General features: G+C 36.9%; 1 protein-coding gene across 1 annotated transcript in view; it reads left to right on the forward strand.

Moving 5' to 3' along the window:
• GRIA2 (glutamate ionotropic receptor AMPA type subunit 2) overlaps positions 1–21,801 on the forward strand; it is a 237,477-nt gene that overhangs the window by 91,354 nt on the left and 124,322 nt on the right. The window lies entirely within an intron of this gene.

The raw sequence follows: 21,801 nt of genomic DNA on the forward strand, positions 1-21,801 counted from the left end.
TAATGATATTGTTCTATAATTTCCACATTCTGTGGGATCACCTTTCTTTGGAATGGGCACAAATATGGATCTCTTCCAGTCAGTAACTTTTGGTAGGGAGAGTGATAAATAAACTGACTATCTTTAATACGCCATAAGCAAGAACATGGAAAACATGTAAGAATTTTAGGAGATGAGTCTGGAAGAGGAAATCAGTGGCTAAATTATGCAAGACTTCATAAGGATACTAGAATTTTAAATAAAAGCCAAAGATATTAAGCAGAAACATTTTAAGTAGGGAAGCATGATTTTCAGAATATAATAATCAAAAATATAACTGGAGGGAAACTTCAAAGACAGATATAATGAGAGTCTTGGACTAGGCAGGTGAATAGGGAGGGATGAAGGAAAGTCATCTCTGAATGATATTTAGATAGCATATCTGACATTTTGGGATCTGATGTAATTACCCTTTGTGTTGTAAATCCTAACCTCATGATAATGAAACAGGATTAGAGGCAGGCTGCAATCTACAGGATTAAGTTGTATCTTGAATAAATTTCTTTGGAGATAAATTGTTGGTAGGTGTCTGACTTGAATCAGTTCCGACTCATAGAAACACTATGTAAAACAGAATGAAACATTTCCTGGACCTGCACCATCCTTACAATTATTCCAGTGCTTGAGCCCATCATGACAATCATTGTGTCAATCCATCTCATTGAGGGTCTTCCCCTTTTTCACTGACCCTATACTTTACCAACCATGATATCCTTCTCCAGGGACTGATCCTTTCTGACAACATGACTAAAGTATGAGAGATGAAGTCTGGACATTCTCACTTCTAAGAAGCATTCCAGTTCTACTTCTTCCAAGACAGGTTCATTTGTTCTTCTAGCAGTGAAAAGTTTTTTTTTTTTTTCCCCCCAACACCACAATTCAAATGCATCAATTCTTTAAATGATTAACCAAGTGTTTAGACTGGGTTCTCCAGAGAAGCAAGACAAGTAAAGCTTATACATACATATAGAGAAAGAGAAATTTATCTTAGGAAAATGGCTCACACACTTATAGAAGCTGGCAAGGCTCAAGTTCTTGGATCAAATGTCAAGCTGGAGGCTTTTCCTGACTCATTCAGATGCAGGGGCTGACGAGCTCAAGGTTGGCATGCAGTGTACTGGCTGTTGATTCCAACGAATGATGAATCCAAGATCTCCAGGCTGAATGGTGGATTGTTTGCTCAGGGACAGTTGTAGGCAGCATAACAGGATCTTGATCCACAGAACAGTGTCTCTTCCCCAGGAGGTCTATAAATACATTGGAAGCAGACCACACCACTAGGGAAACTCCCTTTCAATGGATTGGCTGCTCAAAGCATATACATATGATCCCATCATGGGAGTAACCCACATCACAATTGCTTAAACCACACAGAACTGTGGTCCAGCCAAGTTGACACACAGCTCCAACTATTACACCAAGTAATCAGAGATCAGAGGGACCTATCACCACCAAGAAAGAAGAGCTAGAAGTGGAGCATGTCCTTTAGGCAGGCTACCTTGCACTTGGAACTTCTTAGACCTAGGGGAAGATTGATGCCAAGACACATGGAGATCTCCAAGGAATGTTGGGCCCAAAGATACTGAAAGGAGGCAAGGACTTTCCTCCTTAACTTTAGCCAGCAGCAAAAGAACACCTTCCTCTGTAGCTGGTACCTTGAATTTGGATTTCTAGCCTCCTAAACTGTGAGAGTGCCTAAGGAGTTTGACTGTTAACTAAAAGGTTGGAGGTTCAAACCCACTAGCCCACTTCTTGAAAGGAAGACTGGGCAATCTACTTCCATAGAGATACCACATCAGAAACCCAAGGAGGAGTTGCTAAGAGTTGGATCTGACTCTACGGCAGTGAGTGAGTGAGTGAAACTGTGAGAGAATAAAATTCTCTTTGTTACCCTCGACTTGTGGTATTTCTATTATAACAGCATTATGTAACTAAGACAGGGAACAATGGAAGAGAAAAAGACTTTAAAGGGAAATGATGATTTCAATTTTGGAACCATTCATTGATCTTAAAAAGATCTATAAAACGTCCAAATGAAGTTGTCTAGAAGACAATTACAGACATGGTCTGGGATTCAGGAGTACTATATGGGTTGGATGTAGAGATTTGACAATATTCAGCACGTATATAAATTGGTGACATGATTGTGAATGAAGGTGCCTAAAGAAAGAATGCTGTTTGAAAAGAAACTTGCTTAAAACAGAGTCTGATATTTAATAATCTGAAAGTAGGTGAAAGTTCAAAGATGAGTGTGAAGAAGCATTCAGAAAAAATAGAAGAAAATATTTAGGGAATGTGATGTCATGGAAGACAAGTAAGAGAAGTTTAGTAGGTTACAGGGATCTCTGGAATGGTGTGAGTTCAAGTTGAAGGAGATGGTCAACAGGCTTTTTTGGTAATGTAACAAAAACATTATTGGAGACTTTAGTGTATGGATTTGGTAGATCTATCAAAGTAGGTTAAGGAGCTCTGGTGGTGTAATTCCTAAGGCATTTGACTACTAACCTGAAGGATTGTGGTTCAAACCCACAAGCCACTCCTCAGAAGAAAGATGAGGCAATCTACCTCTGTAAAGATTTACTGCCTTGGAAACCCAAATGGAAGTCACTATGCTTTGGAATTGACTCGATGGCAGTGGGTTTGGTTTTGATTTTGGGTATTGGAATAGGTTAGTGAATGGATGGAGGTAGATTGTTGGAGATCATATTAGGCCATTGACTTATTTGGAGAAGTTTTACCATGAAAGGGAGTTGGGGAGTACAAGGTATTAAGCAACGTGGTTTATTTTTTTAAGTTGAGAGACTGAAACAAGAAAAGAAGTAAATTAAAAAATAAAAGAAAGCTAAATATTTATGAGAAAGAAGATTTTAGTTTTGTGCTAAAAGTATTTTTAAAACTTCCTTGAATTTTAAATATGGGAATGCTGTGAAAGCAAAATTGCTGAGTACTGGAAGGAATTATTTTAGTAGTTTGTCAGTAAAGACCTATTTTCTTGATACTGCTATTCATATGGTTCTAATTAATATTCAGTACATTTTTAATCCTGCTTGCTAAGTTTTCCAGATATGAAGCTGTCTCTGTCTTGGAAGATATATGCAGTTCAGAGTTTTTTGTTTGTTTGCTTTTTCCTTTAAGAGCTTTTGATTTCAGAAATAGACACAGTACATTTGTCCTTGGTATTTCCTGCAATGTCACTTGTAAGAGTAGAGACTATCTCAGAATCAGAATTTTTAATTTTAGAAACATTTTCTTCTAAATTCTTCTTGGCATGTCTGGTAACAAGTTTTTAGGTTCTTTTGAAATTTTGGGACTTTGAAATTGAAGCTGTCTCAACTCTTGAATTTTTTATTTAATATATTTAAAAGAGCTCTTTGTGTGGAAACTCAGTGTTGAAAGAAGAGATGATTAAAGTTTATACATTTTGGAAGAAAATAAACATGAATTTATTCAAAAAATTTCATAATATTAACATAGTGGACAACCCTTGAAATCCAGAGAAAGAGGTCTAGAGCAAATAGAAAGAAATATTACTTTACACAGTGTGCTTTAAATTCATGAAATATTAACCAAAATAATGAGACAGCATGAAAATACAAGTAGATTCAACAGGATGCATAAATGAGATTAGGTCTACAACATGTTAACAAAGCGTGTTTGACTTGACTTCATGTGGCTTCATAAAACTGTTCCTCCTTATGAATCTCAGATAACAAATTTCATGTGGTCTAAGTGAAGCATTGGTCTTCCTACAGTGGTATTAGTATTTCATATTCTCATGTCTTAGAAAGTAATTGTGTTAAGTATTATTGAAATAAATAGACCCACTTCATGTATTAACATCTGTTTTATGACTTACTAGCTGTGTGTCATTAGGCAAATTCTCAAGCTTGTTGTGCCTTAATTTTCTCATTGTAAAAATAGTGGAAATAATAATCTTAGAATACTTTTATGAAGAATAAATGTATTAACATAAAAACTCACTGCTGTCGAGTCAGTCTGACTCATGGCGACCTCTCCTTGGGTTTCCGAGGCAGTACCGCTATGGAAGTAGATTGCACAATCTTCCTTCTGAGGAGTGACTAGTGGGTTTGAACCACTAGCTTCTGGTTAGCGGTCAAATGCCTTAGGCAGTAGGCCACCAGAGCTCCTATAAGGAGAGCACTTGTGTCTTACTGTTATGCCAAGATTGTGTAGTGCTGCTTTTGTTGAAAAGTTATTTAAAGTACAATTTAAAGTAATTTCAGAGTGATCTTAATATTTCTATATAAGTCTCTAGACAGAGTGCTAATATTCCAGAAAGGGCTCCTGTTGGAAAAGTTATCATTTTGAATTGAAAAAGTTGTTACTCTTCCAGATCATATTTATTATTGAGCAATCTAATTTAACTATTCTATCTGAGTATATTATATGGTATATTATTCACCTTTAAGTTCAGAGCATACTTTTTATCTTAGGATACAATGTAACTTGATATATTAATCATTACTGAATAATTACTGAAGTAAATTAGAAAGCAAAAAAAAAAAACAATTTAAAAGAAAGAAAAGAAGGGGTTTGTATAATTGTCGCACAAGCAGGGCTCTCCTCTTTTTCACTTTGGATAATATGAGTATGAGTATGGTTTGGAGAGAATAAGAGAAGTAAAATTGTTCCATGTGAAACCCCATATATATACACATATACATACACACGTATTATATAGCCTGTTATTTAGAGGTAATAGTGGATGTGGGATTCAGTTAGGACAATTCTCTTATCTCTTCCCTCCTTCTTAATTAATACTGTCAGTTCATCTCATGGCTCATAGAAAACAGGATGAAAGAGAAAAGGGTGCAAGACAGAGAAAAGCATTGTTATCGTCTACCAGAGCTCCCAATAGTCACGGAAGAAAGGCCAAAATGAAATTCCCTTATTTGGAAGAAAGAGAAGGATGAATTTCAAAGACATATCTGACAGGCTTAACTAGGTCTAGATAGACATAAGTTACAACAGCTGTTGATTAAAGTATCATCTGTGCTTGGTTCCAAAAATTGTTCCAAGAAAAAATAATGTAATTTGAGTGTTAGAGCTTGAAGAAGCTTATTTCGTTAATCAATTAACTTATGTCCAGAGAGGTTAAGTGACTTTATGAGGATCTCACAGTCAATTAACAGCCGAAGCAAGGCTAGATTCTTGGCTTCTGACTAGCCTGACTTGCTTATTGTCATCACTATTTCAGCTTCTTTAGAGATAAGAACATGAAGTTCCAATTGTTTTTTTCTTTTCTTAGAAGTAGATTTATACAAGTCATGGTGCTTCAACATTTAGGAAGCATATTTTCCCTTAGATGTCAGATCAAGAATTACTTTAAATTTCATATTGTTGAAAGACAGTTATAGACTACTTAAGAATTGGAAACATAAATTTAAACATATCTGTTAAATTTCACTTATTGAAAAAACTAGTTTTGTTATCTACTATCTTCACATGGTTTAGGTATCTCTTCTACTAAGATAAAACCTGCATAATATACATGTGAGTTTTTCTTTATGGTCACATAAAAGGATATTGAAAAGTGGGGCCATTGATCTTTTATAAATGAAGTCATATTTCGTATTATAATTCAGAACTGCTTTACAAGCTGATTTTTTCCATTAAAGGTAGCTGTTTAAGAGCCCCTATTTAAAAAGATCTTGATCCAATTTCCCTTTTAAGTGTAAACTCTTTTCACAATTAATTTAAATCATACCCCTTAGTGTGTATAACTTTTAAGTGATATTGGGTTTTTTAACTATGAGAGGGTTTTTTCTTCCTGAGAAGACTTTCTAGTTGAGCAAAATGTCTGTCAGTCTTAGATTTAACTCATATGGTGGCATAGTGCCTATGGCATTTGACTGCTAACCAGAAGGCTGGTGGTTCAAATCTACTGGCTACTCCTCGAAGGAAGATTGGGCAATCTATTTTCGTAGTGATGCTGCCTTGGAAACCCAAAGAGGGGTTGCTATGAGTCGGATCCAACTCAATGGCAGTGAGTTTAGTTTTTGCTTATGATGATGATTTCTCACATTAAATGCCTTTTTTCTTCCATATGAAGAAATGTTCCTACTTATCAGGGTATAGACTGCTAGAAATATTTCTACCCTTCTGTCTTTTGCCCTTTTAGAAACCTAGCATGTGTTCTAGGCAAAGAATCTCTTGGAGACACCTGGAGATTTTGGTGTTCTGAAAGGCAGTGGGCGACTGGGCTCACATTATTAGGTCATGCTGAGAAAACATCACTCGGCAACCTTCACAGCTTGCATTTTCAGATTTCCATTTGTCATGGAACTCAGAATGCTCAGTCTGTATTTTAGATTCCTAAAGATATAAAATATGCCAGAGGTTCCTTATATTTCCATTGATTATTAAGAAAAATTCAGTATCATTTGCTTATTTATTTCTTTAGGAGCTTTGGTGGCATAGTGCCTAAGGCATTTGACTGCTAACCAGAAGGCTGATGGTTCAAACCCTTCCCAGCCACTTCTGGGAAGGAAGATTGGGCAATCTACTTCTGTAGAGATACTGCCTTGGAAACCCAAGAAGGGGTTGCTACAGGTCAGATCCGACTTGATGGCAGTGAGTTTAGAGTTGAGAGATTTATTTCTTTATACATTTATTGGAGATTCTTGAGCTTTTTCTGACCACTTAGTCCAGGTCATTTTCTGCCTTAAGAATTGGAGAAGGAGAAGGGAAAAGCAGAGTCCTTGACTGGAAAGGTATACAAGTGAATTGATAATTCAATTATGACACCTTATAAGTCCTGGTAAAGGGTTACACAAAGTGCTATGGCACTGCCAGGGACATTTGAACCAGATTGGATGTCAGGAAAGAGTTCAGAAGTGAAATGAAGCTTTAAGGTTAATCTTGGAGAAAGAGAGTTAATATGTCCTGCAGAGAGTGTGTTGGATGTGTGGGCAAAGGAAAGGATCCACAACAGGGTTGGTTAAAAAAATAAAATAAAATAAAATAAAACACAAAACCATTGTGCAGTATAGGAACTATAATTCATTTTTCTTTTAGATTGTACACTTTAAAAATGAACTCGATTTCCATGGGATATATCATTTTCAGATGGCCAGATCAGTTCAAAAAAAGAAGTTATTTGATTCATTGGAGTAAGAGACCTAAATATTTGGGAACATACCCTATCTCTGATTAATATTAGTAGTTTATGCAATACAACTATCAGTATGAAAAAAAGCTTTTTGGTGTTGAAAGGGATGCTCTTTGGAGACCACATTTTGTTCTCTATAAAATATACATCCATAGATTAAGGACAATTTAACAAATACTCATAGGACTGAATACTATAGGTCAATCGTTCTCAAGCTTTTTTGTTTGTTTGCTTTATTTTTTGATAGCTTTAGTTATTTTCAAGGTACTTAGATTGTCTTCCTTAGATTTCACAGGAACCTTGTGAGATGAAAAGTGTTATTTACAGATAAAGTATTGGAAAAGGATATAAATGTGTGGCCAAAGTGAAATAGAAATAAAGGAACATTTCAAATTTAAAATATAGTTTTATTGGCACCAAATTAGATATTTTCTCAGCATTAAGTCAGAATTTCACATTTGGAAATCCTTAATTTCTAACGATAAAAACCAGCCAACCAACCATGAGTGATTAAGGCTCAACACTATATTCTTATATGGCCATCTTTATGCTTAATAGGGAGGACTGGTGGTGCTGTGGTTAATCATTCAGCTGCTAATAATAATGTCAGTGGTTTGAACTTATGAGTGGCTCTGTGGTAGAAAAGAACTGGCAATCTACTCTCAGAAAAGCATGCTGCCTGGAAAACCCTATGAGATAGTTCTATTTTTGTCACTTCTATGAGTTTGAATCAAGTTGATGGCAGCAGATTTTTTTTTTTTTTTTAAATTTAAATGCAAGTTAAATAAACTCAAATAGAGAAGAAGAAAATGGGGCTGAAGAATCATTCATTAATTTGCTTAAATATTCAGTTATGTTGTAAAGTAGGTATGGATGACTTAAACTAAAGATATGAGTACCTGATAATGATAAGAATGAGGAGCTCTGTGATGCAGTGATTAAAACTTCATCTGCTACTCAAAATGTCAGTAGTTTGAACCCACCAGACCCTCCAGAGTAGAAGGATGAGGCAGTCTGCTTCTGTAAAGATTTACAGCCTTGGAAACCCTATGGGGCAGTTCTACTTCTTCCTGTGGGTATGATGTGAGTCAGAATTGGCTTGGTTTGGAATGATAAGAATATCAGCAACTTTCTATTGGGTGCCAGTAGCATTTGACTGCTAACCGAAAGGCATGTGGTTCAAACCCATCAGCCATTCCTCAGAAGGAAGTCTGGGCAATCTACTTCCGTAGAGATACCACCTCAGAAACCCAGGGAGGGGTCTCTATGAGTTGGAGTCAACTCGATGGTACATAACAACAATAATTGAAACTCACCCAGCTAGAAAATGCCAATACTTTTTTTTTTTCTTTTTAATCCAGGTTATGTTACCCTCCTAAATGTTTTTTTAATCTACATAATACTCAAATATACTTATTTACAATTAGGGCAATGACATTTTTCAGAAGTAATCTGATGCTTTCTGTCCTCAGTGATATTTTATTGCTAGTTTAAATAACTTCTTTTATTCTTAAAAACTGATGAGTCACTTAAATACATAGAATATTTGCATTGTTATTTGGCTGAGAATATGGCCATCCTTACAAATAATAAAAAATTCTGAAGATGAATGCTCTTATAAATAAGATGGCAAGGAACTATAAAACTTGTGAATTGGAAAGTCAGAGGAAAAATAATTTGTTGAAATCCTTGAGAAAGAAAATAGAAAACAAATAAATAGGAAGTAGGAGACTCTGGGTGGCATAAACAAATAATTCTACCATTAGCTGAAGAGTTGGCAGTTTGACTTCCTCAGAGGAACCTCAGAAGATAAGCCTGATGATCTGGTTCTAGAAAGTCACAACTTGAAAATGCTATGGAACAGTTCTACTCTCTGACCCAGTGGGCTTGACATAGGTTGGAATCAAGTGGATGGCAACAAATGACAACCAAAACAAATAGGAAATACCACTTAGAGTAACAATCATCAAGGAAGATTTCTTTGTGTCTTGGCAGATCTTAGACAATAAAAAACAGTGATAGAGAAGAGGTGGCTATATGAATTATGAATTGCTGCCACCACTCTCTCCAAAACAAGCAAGTGAACAAACAAAAGAAACACTTCATGGCTTAATACACAACTATTTAATTTTTCTTTGTTGTGTAGGTGGTCGCCAGGTTCACTCAGGTATATACATTCTGCTAGTAATCAGCTGGAAACTGTACCCAGCTGAAATGGCTAAACTTCTCACCTTTTCTGTGTATGTGTGTGTGTGTTTGTGTACTTTATTTGCAAGGAGACTAGACAAGTCACACAGCCTTAGAATCATTTTTTTCAAGAGGATAAACCTCAATACTTAAGTACTTATGCTTCTTGATTGCATTACATTTGCTGATGTCCCATTGGCCAAATCAAATCATGTGGCTAGTCTCAGAATCAAGGAAAGAGGTAGCTAGACATAGATACTAGGCATAGATCCCAGAAGTTGTGATTCACTTGGTTCCATTATTGTAACAATCTATCACAGATCACACTCTGGGCCCAAATGACTCATATACAAAATACACTTATATCATTCTAAGCTTCTGAAACTCTTCTCAAATCATGTCATCAAGTTCAAAGTCCATGATTTCATTATCTGCGTAAGATACTTTTGTTGTTGTTGTTGTTATGTGCCGTCGAGTCAAACCTGACTCATAGCGACCCCTCCTTGGGTTTCCGAGGCAGTATCACTACGGAAGTAGGATTGCCCAACCTTCCTTCCGAGGAGTGGCTGGTGGGTTTGAACCGCCAGCCGTCTGGTTAGCAGGCAAGTGTCTTAGCCACTATGCTAGGTAGACAAAACTCCTTGTGTGTAGCTCCTCTTTATCCAGAAACCCGTGCACTAAAAATATAACTTATGTTTTCTCCATGTTTCCCCTCAATATATACACTCAACATAAAATGATGAAAGGGACAGAATAAGCTCAACAAAACAAAACAAAACAAAAACAAGAAGCACTTCCATTCAATAATAGGAAGAACAGGAAGTATATAGACATCTCCACCCAGCCTATGCTCCAGGTGTAAGGTGTAAGGAATGTTTCTTTACTGGCGATGCTGCTTTGTAAAAAAGTCCCTAATTCATTGCTTTCTTGGAACTATCTTTTGGGTACTTGGTCTACTTTTTCTTTCTTTTTTTTTTTGTTAAATATTTATAACCTTACTTTTGTCCTGGTGCAAATGTTGCCCTTCTGAATCCCCATGGTTAATTGGTCTAAGGAGTGCATCTCCCTGGTGTCGATGTTCAGTTCTTAGGCCTGTCTATTGGTTAGCTGACAGTTAAGCCATGGGAGTAAGTTCAATTCCAGGCCTGAAGGGTGACTTAGGGCCATAATCTCTGGGTTTCACCAGTTTCCATCAGACCAGTAAGCCTGTTCTTTTTTTGATGATTTTGAGTTTGTCCCATATTTTTCTCCCACTCTATCCAGGTTCCCTAATTTTTATCCCTTTCCAAGTGTTTGGGATTGACAGCCAAATTGTTCTTCGGGTCATGTAAGCTGAGGTTTCATGGTCCATTAGTTCTTTGGACTAACTGTTTGCATGTGCCTTTGACTTTCTTCACTCTGCTTTGATAGAGGAGAGACCAATAGTAGCCTCTTACATGGTCCATTGCTAGCTTTCAAGACCCCAGTGGCTACACACCTTTCCTTTTTGATAAGAGATGATCCATACTTAGAGTTTAGTTTTTCTCCCTGATTATTTCTTACAGAAAATTCATTTTTAACTGTCTCTGCTCATTTTAATCCTGTTGTTGTTGTTGTTACGTGCTGTCGAGTTGGTCCTGACTCATAGCGACCCCTCCTTGGGTTTCCGAGGCAGTATCACTACAGAAGTAGCATTGCCCAACCTTCCTTCCAAGGAGTGGCTGGTGGGTTTGAACTGCCAGCCTTCTAGTTAGCAGTCAAGTGCCTTAGGCACTTTTGTGGGCCTTCTATGAATCTCATTCAGTCATATTATATCCCCAAATTTCCTTCCATATATATATTTTTTTTTTCAACAAACTCTTTCTACAAATTCATTTGTGATAATGTCCTTAATAATCTCAAAGGCCTTCTATTCAACTTCAAAGGTCTATTATGGGAAAGTTTTAATCTCTCTGAAGTTTTAACAATGGTACTTACAGCCACACATTTGATTCAGTTTTACAATGAGGCTATTATTTCTCACCATGCCAAGTGGAGATATTTGAAATGTTCAGTAGTTTATTTTCCAATCCAAGATATACTGGGTCTTTTATTTTTCTTCTAAATTCTATTAAGAAACAGAACAAGTCTTTCATTTCTCTCCTCTACCTTCTCATAGGTATACAGATTTGCTGTGGTAGTTGAGTTGATTCCAACTCTTAGAGACATCATATGATAGAGTAGAACAACCTATAAGGCTTTTTGGCTGTAATCTCTATGAGGTTCATTACTAGGTCTTTTTCTTGTGGATAGATGGGTTCAAACTGCCATCATTTCCCTTAGCAGCCTGCAGGCATCTTAAATTGCACTGCTAGGGTTCCTTCCTAAGAAATTAATAGATGCACATTGACACTTTCATTGTTCTGTCTCAAAACATCCCTAGCTGGATTTATAAGTTCAATAGAAGCATTTTCAGTCTTGCAATTTACTACACATGACAGTTTTGACAGTGTTTTGATTAGCCCAGCCAACAGGTTTATATCTTCCCAGTGTCCAAGAGCAATTTTCCATAGTCTTTTAAACCTCTGCTGTTTGTTTTCTATTTCTCTAATATCCACTTACCAGCCTTCATGTCAATTTTCTAATCCTTGATATTACTCATTCCCAAAGGCAATGCCAAATGTTTTACACTTTTGTTATAGTAGTACTCTATTTCTAGATACAAATTTCCATATCAGTAATCAGTTGTTATGTAACAAACCATCCTCAGCTTAGTAGTTTAAAGTTACAACTATTTTTTTCCCTAAAAGTCTGTGGGTTGATTGGGAGAGTGTTCCACTGATCTTTCTTGGGTTCACTTATGTGAGTACATTTGACTGGATGGTCCACTGGGGCTGACTCTACTAGAATTACGGAGACAACAAAACCACTCTCTTCATACAGTCTTAAAGCTAAATCGAACTTCTCAATCTCAAGAGGCAGTGTCCTAAAAGGGCAATATAAAATCCTTATCAAGATTCCAATTACACTGTTGTTGTTGTTATGAGCCGTGGAGTCAGATCTGACTCATAGCGACCCCTCCTTGGGTTTCCGAGGCAGTATCACTACAGAAGTAGATTGCCCAACTTTCCTTCCGAGGAGTGGCTGGTGGGTTTGAACTGCCAGCCTTCTGGTTAGCAGTCAAGTGCTTTAGGCACTACACTACTAGAGCTCCTCCAATTACACTATGTTTGTTGATATTGTCTTGGAATATCAAGGCATATGGCCAAAACCAGAGTCAATGTGGAGGCAACTAAGCAATGGTGTAGACACTGAGAAGTGTGATTTGTGTGTGTGTGTGTGGGGGAGTTTTCTAAAAGGTCACAGTATTTAAATCCCTATGGACCGGTTCTACTGTGTGCACATGGGGTTACCATGCATTGGAATTGACCCTCTACAACTAACAACAACAAAAGTATAACAATCTACTATACTGGGATGACCAATTTTCTTTTAATCAGTAAAGAGAAGTAAAATAAATATTCTAGAAAACACGCACTTTCACATGTAAGACAGATTTGAGGAATTACAAGAATTTGGCAACAAGAATTTGGAAAAGTTTCAGAATGAAGAAAGGTGTTTGGTAACATAGATTTTTGAGAGCCTGGTGGAAGGTGATACAGGATGATATGGGATTGAGATGGAGCAGGGGTTTACCCATTAGATCAGGGAAGAAAGAGAGGAAGAGTGCTTTATTGTGTGTTGCTCAGCCACTCCTCAGAAGGAAGATTGAGCAATCTACTTCTGTAGTGATACTGCCTTGGAAACCCAAGGAGAGGTAGCTGTGAGTTAGAATTGATTCCATGGCAGAGTTTGTTTTTTTTTGGTTTTAGTTGCAGTAATTTTGTTTCAGGAGCTCTCGTAGCATAGTGGCTAAGGCACTTGACTGCTAACCAGAAGGCTGGTGGTTCAAACCCGTCAGCCATTCCTCGGAAGGAAGGTTGGGCAATCCTACTTCCGTAGTGATACTGCCTCGGAAACCCAAGGAGGGGTCTCTATGAGTCGGGGCCGACTCGACGGCAAACAACAAAAACAACAAATTTTGTTTCAGTATAGGCTCTCCTTCAGCTTGAATGTATTTTGTGAAAATTTGTAAAAATTCAAAACAAAATATCACAGCTAATATCCCTCCATATGCCTGTGTAGGAACATCACTTTGGTTATTTGTGTCAAAATTTACTCATTACTATCTATAGCCTGGACCTAGAAAGTATGTCTGAGCTGAAGCACAAAAGAGAATGCACCAAATTTGTAAGTCATTGAAACAAACTGGGTCAACTAATTTATTCACTTACACACTGTTTCCTTATATAACTTTAAGGTGCTCTCATTTACAACCTCAAATATATGTCAGGGGAAGCCTGCAGAAAAATCAGTGTTTTAAAAATGTTTGATCTTTTTTACTTTATTGTGAGCAGTGACCATTTGTATCATTAAAATACCTACAGTCTAGAAATCCTCTTTTTCCACATATAAAAGCTGTCCTAAGGGCACAGTTTTCCCTAAGTTACATTGTAAGAGATACTCAAAGAGGATTGTACTGATTTAATTTTGGTTCTGTACAGTATGGTGATAATAGTTAGCAAAATAAATTTGGTACTCGAAGACTTTTCAGATCAGTGTAAAGTCATATATGAGGAAAGAGAATTTGTTATATCTTTCCAGAATCAGAAAGAACTCTCCTCACTGACTAATCTGAGATGTGAAATATTAGGTCCATAGTAATTGTGACAAATACCCACAAAAGAAATTGTAGTGATTAATGAGCTATTTCTAAGTACAAATTTATTTGGAATGTAGGAACTATAAATATTTTAATGCTTATTTATCTAATTAAATTAAATTAAATTTTAATGAGCAAAAATATATTTCTTTGGTGCAAAATCCATCCAAGTAACTAGTATTATATATGTAGGGGATACATTTATTACGTCTTTGCTAGTTTGGATGTTGAAATAAAACCTTCTAGTGTCTTTAAATTTATTTACTATATTCTAAGTTTTCCTAATTCTATATCTACAGTCTCATATATGTAAGTTAATTTGCCTTCATATTTTTCATTTTATCCATTAACTTTATAAGTTATTGGAATTAGTGTTCTTTTTGAAATAAAATAAAGCACTTTCTCTAATAATCTTTATAGAATATCACTGGCCAAAATTTTACCAGCAAAATAACGATGAAAAGATCAAAAATATACTATCTATAAAATCCTTTGAAAAGGTGAGGGTGTAGAATTTGTTATTGTTCTTGTTATGTGCGAGCAATTTGTCTCTGACATTATTTACAACATAACGAAACACTGGCCAGTCCTATGCTAGCCTCATAATGCCTTCTATACCTGAGCCCATCGCTGTGGCCACTGTGTCAATCTATCTAGTTGAGGGCCTTCTCCTTCTTCATTGACCCTTCCCTTTACCAAGCATGACATCCTTCTCCAAGAATGGTCCCTTCTAACAACATGACCAAAGCAGGTAAGATGAAGTCTGGCCATTCTCCCTTCCAGGGAGCATTCCGGCTGTACTTCTTTCAGGACAGATTGTTAATTCTTTTAGCCATCCATGATACTGTAAGCATTCTTTGCCAACACTACAATTCAGAAGCCTCAACTCTTCGGTCTTCCTTGTTCACTGTCTAGCTCTTACGTGCATATGAGGCAATTGAAAATACCATGGCTTGGGTTAAGCACATCTTAGTCTTCTAGGAGATATCTTTGTTCTCCAGCACTTGAAAGGGGCATTTTACAACAGATTTGCCCTATGCAATACATCTTTTGATGTCTTGACTGATGTTTCCATTGGGGTTGATCATGGAACCAAGTAATATGAAGTCTTTGACAACTTCAATCTCTTCTCCATTTATTGTGATGCTGCTTATTGGTCCAGTTGTGAGGATTTCAGTTTTCTTTATATTGTGGTGTAACCCATACTGCAGACTGTAGTCTTTAATCTTCATCAGTAAGTGCTCCAAGTCACCCTCACTTTTAGCAGAAAACTTGTGTCATCTGCATATCTCAGGTTGTTAATGAGTCTTCCTTCAATCCTCATGCCACATTCTTCTTCATATAATCTAGATTTTCGGGTTATTTGCTCAGCATACAGATTGAATAAATATAGTGAAGGGATACAACCTTGATGCAATCCCTTCCTGATTTTAAACTATGCAGTATCCATTTGTTCTGTTCGAATGACAGCCTCCTTGTCTATGTACAGGTTTCTCATGAGCACAATTAAGTGTTCTGGGATTCCCATTCTTCTCAATGTTTTCTACAATTTGTTATGATCTACAAAATTGAATACCTTTTCATAGACAATAAAACACAAGTAAACATCTTTCTAGTATTTGCTTTGAGCCAAGATCCATCTAACATTAGCAATGATATCCCTCGTTCCACATCGCCTTCTGAATCCAGCTTGCTTTTCTGGAAGTTCCCTGTCAATACACTGCTGCATCCATTTTTTACTTATCTTTAGTAAGATTTTACTTGCATGTGATATTAATGATGTTATTACATAACTTCCACATTTTGTGGGATCACCTTTCTTTGGAATGGATACAAATATAGATCTTTTCCAGTCAATTGGCCAGCCTCATGATGCCTTCTATACCTGAGCCCATCGCTGTGGTCAATTGACTGGAAAAGATCTATATTTGTATCCATTCCAAAGAAAGGTCAATTGGCCTGTCTTCCAAATATCTTGGCATAGCAGAGTAAGTCTCCAGCATGGCATGTGTTTGTTGAAACATCTCTATGAGTATTCCATTAACTCCCGGAGCCTTGTTTTTCACTGCTTCCTTCAGTGCAGGTTTGACTTCTTCCTTCCATACCATTGGTTCTTGAGTATATGCCACCTCTTGAAATGGATGATAATCTACCAATTATTTTTCATATAGTGACTCTGTGTATTCTATCCATCTTCTTTTGATGTCTCCTGCAACATTCAACATTTCCCATAGAGTCTTTCAATATGCAATTTGAGGCTTAATTTTTTTTCCTCAATTCTTTCAGCTTGAGAAATACGGAGTGTGTTCTTCTCTTTTGGTTTTTTAACTCCAATTTTTTGCACATTTCATTATAATAATTGACTTTGTCTTCTTGAGCTGCTCTTTGAAATCTTCTGTTCAGCTCTTTTATCCTATTGATTCTTCCATTTGCTTTAGCTACTCTCTGTTCAAGGGCAAGTTTCAGAATCTCTTTTGACATCCATTTTGGTCTTTTCATCCTTTCCTGTCTTTTTAATGACCTTTTGCTTTCTTCACAGATGATGTTCTTGATGTCATCCCACAATTCCTCTGGTTTTTGGTCATTGGTGTTCAATGTATCAAATCTATTCTTTAAATAGTCTCTAAATTAAGGAGGGATATAATCAAGGTCATATTTTGGTTCTTATGGACTTCTTTTCATTGTCTTCTGCTTTGATTTGAACTTGGGAGTAAGGTTGGGCAATCTACTTCCATAGTGATACTGCCTTGGAAACCCAAGGAGGTGTTGCTATGAGTCGGGTCTGATTCGATGGCAAATAACAACAACATGAGCAGTTGATGGTCTGTTCCACGATCAGCTCCTGGTCTTGTTTTGGCTGAAGATATCGAGCTTCTCCATTGCCTCTTGCTAAAGATGTAGTCAGTCTGATTCCTGTGTACTCTATCTTCTGAAGTCCTTGTGTATAGCCACTGTTTGTGTTGTTGAAAAAAGGTATTTGCGATGAATAAGTTCTTTATCATGCAAAATTCTATCATGCGAACTTCAGCATTATTTCTATCACCAAAGCTATATTTTCCAACTACCAATGATTCCTCTTTGTTTCCAACTTTTGCATTTCAATCACCAGTGATAATCAGCACATCTTGATTGTATGTTCAGTCAATTTCAGACTGCAGAAGTTGGTAAAAATCTTCCATTTCCTTATGTTTGGCTTTTATGGTTAGTGTGTAAATTTGAATAATAGTAGTATTAACTGACTTTCCTTGTAGGTGTATGTGTATTATCCTATCACTGACAGCAATGTACTTCAGGATAGACCTTGATACATTATTCGTGATGATGAATGCCACACCATTCTTCTTCAATTTGTCATTCCCAGCATAGTAGATCATATGATTTTCTGATTCAAAATGGCTGAAAACAATCCACTTCAACTCACTAATGCCTAGGATCTTGATCTATATGCTTTCATTTAAAATAATTATCATTAATAATTAATGCCTTATTTGTATTACTAATATTAATGCTTAGATGATGCTGAAGGGTTTTTTCATATTGCATTAATACAATAAATTTACAATTAATAGGAAAAATTGAAATTTTGGGAGAAAGTGGAACTCATATTTCTCCTAAAATAACAGTCCTTGACAGTCATCTTTTTATCTATTTGCAAACATTATGATCCAGAAGACATTTGGAAGTAATTTTTAATTCTTTGGAGTAGAAATTTGAGGTCTAATTCTGGTGGAGCTCTGGTAGTGTAGTAACTAAGGCACTTGACTGCTAACCAGAAGGCTGGTGGTTCAAACCCACCAGTCACTCCTCAGGAGGAAGATGGGTCAATCTACTTCTGTAGAAATACTGCCTCAGAACACAAGGAAGGGTGGCTATGAGTTGTGTCTGACTCAAAGGCACATAGCCACAACAACAACAAAGCTCTGGTGGCATAGTGCCTAAGGCATTTCACTGCTAACCAGAAGGTTAGAGGGTCTAACCCACCAGCCACTCCTCAGAAGGAAGATTGGGCAATCTGCTTCTGGGTGGCTGAGTCCAAGCGACTCAACGGCAGTGAGTTTGGTTTTGGTTTTTATATTACATAAGAAGAAGAACTGTATCAACCTGTGAACTAAACAAAGTAATCAGCCTTTGTTTCTTAACACAACTTTATTGTCATTTTATTGAGAACAAAAAAATTGTAACTAGGCCACTGAAAGTGATATTAAACTTTCCTACTTATAATACAGTACATTTACATTTGTTATGGTATGTTTCCTGTTCCTCATCTGATCCTTAGTGTATAGAACAGAGTTTTTTCATATGTCCTGATAACCAAAACATTCAATATTCATATCAATTATTTTATCTGAGTTATCAGACATCCAAAAATATTGTTGTTGTTGTTATGTACCACTGAGTCAGCCCCGACTCATAGCAACTCCTGCTTGGGTTTCTGAGGCAGTATCACTACGGAAATAGATTGCCCCATCTTCCTTCTGAGGAGTGGCTGATGGGTTTGAACCGTCAGCCTTCTGGTTAGCAATCAAGTGCCTTAGCCACTATGCTACCAGAGCTCCCCCCAAAGTATTAGACAGTGCTAAAAGGACAGAGAGGCTGCATATGCTCTGCATACACAGCCTTTTCATTCTCCCATGACTGATCTCTCCAAGAGTGTATCTACCTACTCTAAATATTCAGCTCATATGCCTGTCTTTTGTTTGGCTAGAAGTCACAGGAGTGAGTTCAATTCCAGATCTGAATAGACTATATATATATAAATTATATATACATATAATTTCTTTAAGTTCTTATTATTTGTTTAACTACACGCTATTCTGGAAAAAATTTGAATGATATATATCTGGGTTATATTTTTAAAATGTTCTCACATTCATTTAGGTAAACCTTTTACTTCCTAATAGAATTTAGAACATTCATAGGAAAATTGATTTGATTCTAAGTCAAATCTTTGCTGCTTTTTCAGCACTGGTCACAGCAGTGTTCTGATATATTTTCTGCCACTTTGCAGCTGGATCAGTAATGAAACCACAGAGAAAGGTAAATAGCAAGAGCAGAGTTTGAAAAAGCAGCAAATCATGCATCAATATTTCACCACAGGATTAGTAAGGCTAAATTTTACTTTCATTTCTAATCGATGTTCTAGCTATCACTGCCACATAGTCCAAAGGTGTAACAAAGTTAAAAGGTATAATAATATTTACTCAAAATGTCTGAAAAGGTGTATCGAGCAGAGAGATATAAGGCTTCATGAGAAACTACTGAATGTATAAACCTTTTTGCCTTCACTAATATTCCTATACTCTTCTATTTCACTACTTGTAGAAATAACCACATGTTTAAATATAGATTAGATAGAAAAAAACTCTCTTTGCTTCTATAAATGGGTTTAATCATTTGTCACATTAGGAAAAAAAAAGCCCAACAATCGTGAATTTTGGAAATGATCATGTAAAATAAAATAAAAAATCACTTCCATCAAGTCAGCTTTTACTCATAGCAACCCCCATAGGGTTTCCAAAGCTGCAAATCTTCAGGGAAGTACATTGCCTCATCTTTCTCCCATGGAGCAGCTGATGGGTTCAAGCTGTTGGTCTTTTGATTAGCAGCCCAATACCTTGATCGCAACACCACCAGAGCTCCAAAATACATAAGTTTTTGTTTTGTTGGGTACTGTTGATTCATCTCCAACTCATAACAACCTTGTGTACAACAGAACAAAATATTGCCCAGTCCTGTGCCAGTCTCACTCTCCTTGCTATACCTGAGACCACCATTGTAGCCACTGTGTCAATCCACCTTGTTGAGGGCCTTCCCCTTTTTTGTTGACCCTCCACTGTACCAAGAATGATGTCTTTCTCCAGAGAATGGTCCCTTCTGACAAAATAAGCAAAGTAGGTGAGACAAAGTCTGGCCATTCTTGCTTCCGAGGAGCATTCCAGCTGCACTTCTTCCAGAACATATTTGTTAGTCCTTTTAGCAGACTATGGTACTCTTAGCATTTTTCTCCAACACCACAACTGAAAAGCATCTACTTTTCTTTGGTCTTTCTTATTCATTGTCCAGCTCTCACATGCATAAGAGACAATTGAAAATATCATGGCGTGTGTTAGAAACACCTTAGTCTTCAAGGAGACATCTTTGCTCTTTAGCACTTGAGGGAAGTCTTTTGCAACAGATTTGCCCAATGCATGTTTTTGCACATTTCATTATAATAATTGGCTTTGTCTACTTGAGCTGCACTTTGAAGAAGAGGTAGCATAGTGCCTAAGGCTGGAGGTTCAAACCCACCAGCCACTCCTCTGAAGGAAGGTTGGACAATCTACTTCAGTAGTGATGCTGCCTTGGAAACCCAAGGAGGGGTCGATATGAGTCAGGTCCAATTTGGCAGCACATAACAACATCCAGCTCTTTTATCTTGTTATTTCTTCCATTTACTTTAGCTACTCTTTATTCAAGGGTAAGTTTCAGAGTCTCTTCTCACATCCATTTTGGCTTTTCTTCATTTCATGTCTTTTTAATGACCTTTTGCTTTCTTCATAGATGATGTTCTTCATGTCATCCCACAATTCCTCTGGTTTTCGGTCCTTGGTGTTCAGTGAATCAAATCTATTCTTTAGATGGTCTCCAAATTCAGGAGGGATATAATCAAGGTCATATTTTTATTTTGGCTCTTGTGTACTTGTTTTAATTGTCTTCAGTTTCAACATGGACCTGCATATGAGCAGTAGAAGGTCTATTCCACAATCAGCTCCTGACCTTGTTTTGGCTGAAGATGTGGTGCTTTTCCATCACTTCCCCTCAGACGGAAGACTGGGTAATATACTTTTGTGGAGACATTGACTCAGAAACCCAAGGAGGGGTTACTATGAGTCAGAACTGACTTTACATCAGTGAGTTTGGTTTTAGTTTGCCATCACCTCTTGCCACAGATGTACTCAATCTGATTCCCTGTGTACTCCATCTGGTAGAGTCCACATGTATAGCCACCATTTGTGTTGTGGAAGAAAGATATTTGCAATGAATAAGTCATTGATCATGCAGAATTCTATCATGTGATCTCCAGCATTATTTCTATCACCAATGTCATATTTTCCAACTACTGGTGATTCTTCATTGTTTCCAACTCTTGCATTCCAATCTCAATGGTAGTGTATTCATTCAGTTTGTTATCCTAGAAATTCCTTGTGACTTCTAAATAGAAAATTCACAATAAAGATGGAATCTATGTATTACAAATATATATAAATAACAATTCTCAGTGGACTATTTAACCTTTTTGGAAGCATTTCCAATGGTATTATATAAGCAGAAATAAAACTTATATATCTATATATGGGGGAGCTCTGGTGGTGTAGTGCCTAAGACATTTGACTGCTAACCAGAAGGCTGGCGGTTCAAATCCACCAGCCACTCCTCAAAAGGAAGGTTGGGCAATCTACTTTTGTAGTGATACTGCCTTGGAAACCCAAGGAGGGGCTGCTGTGAGCTAGATACAACTCGCCGGCAGTGAGTTTGGTAGCATGGTGCCTAAGGCATTTGACTGCTAACCAGAAAGTTGGTGGTTCAAACCCACCAGCTGCTCTGCAAGAAAGCTGAAGCAGTCTACCTTCGTAAAGATTTACCACCTCAGAAACCCAAAGGCTGTCTCTACGAGTTGGAATTGACTTGATGTCAGTAAGTTTTGTTTAGACACACACACACACACACACATGTATATGTATTT

The sequence above is a fragment of the Orycteropus afer genome, unplaced genomic scaffold, assembly GCF_000298275.1.
Source record: "Orycteropus afer afer isolate SDZICR_OR568_19922 unplaced genomic scaffold, OryAfe1.0 scaffold00116, whole genome shotgun sequence".
Taxonomy (NCBI): domain Eukaryota; kingdom Metazoa; phylum Chordata; class Mammalia; order Tubulidentata; family Orycteropodidae; genus Orycteropus; species Orycteropus afer.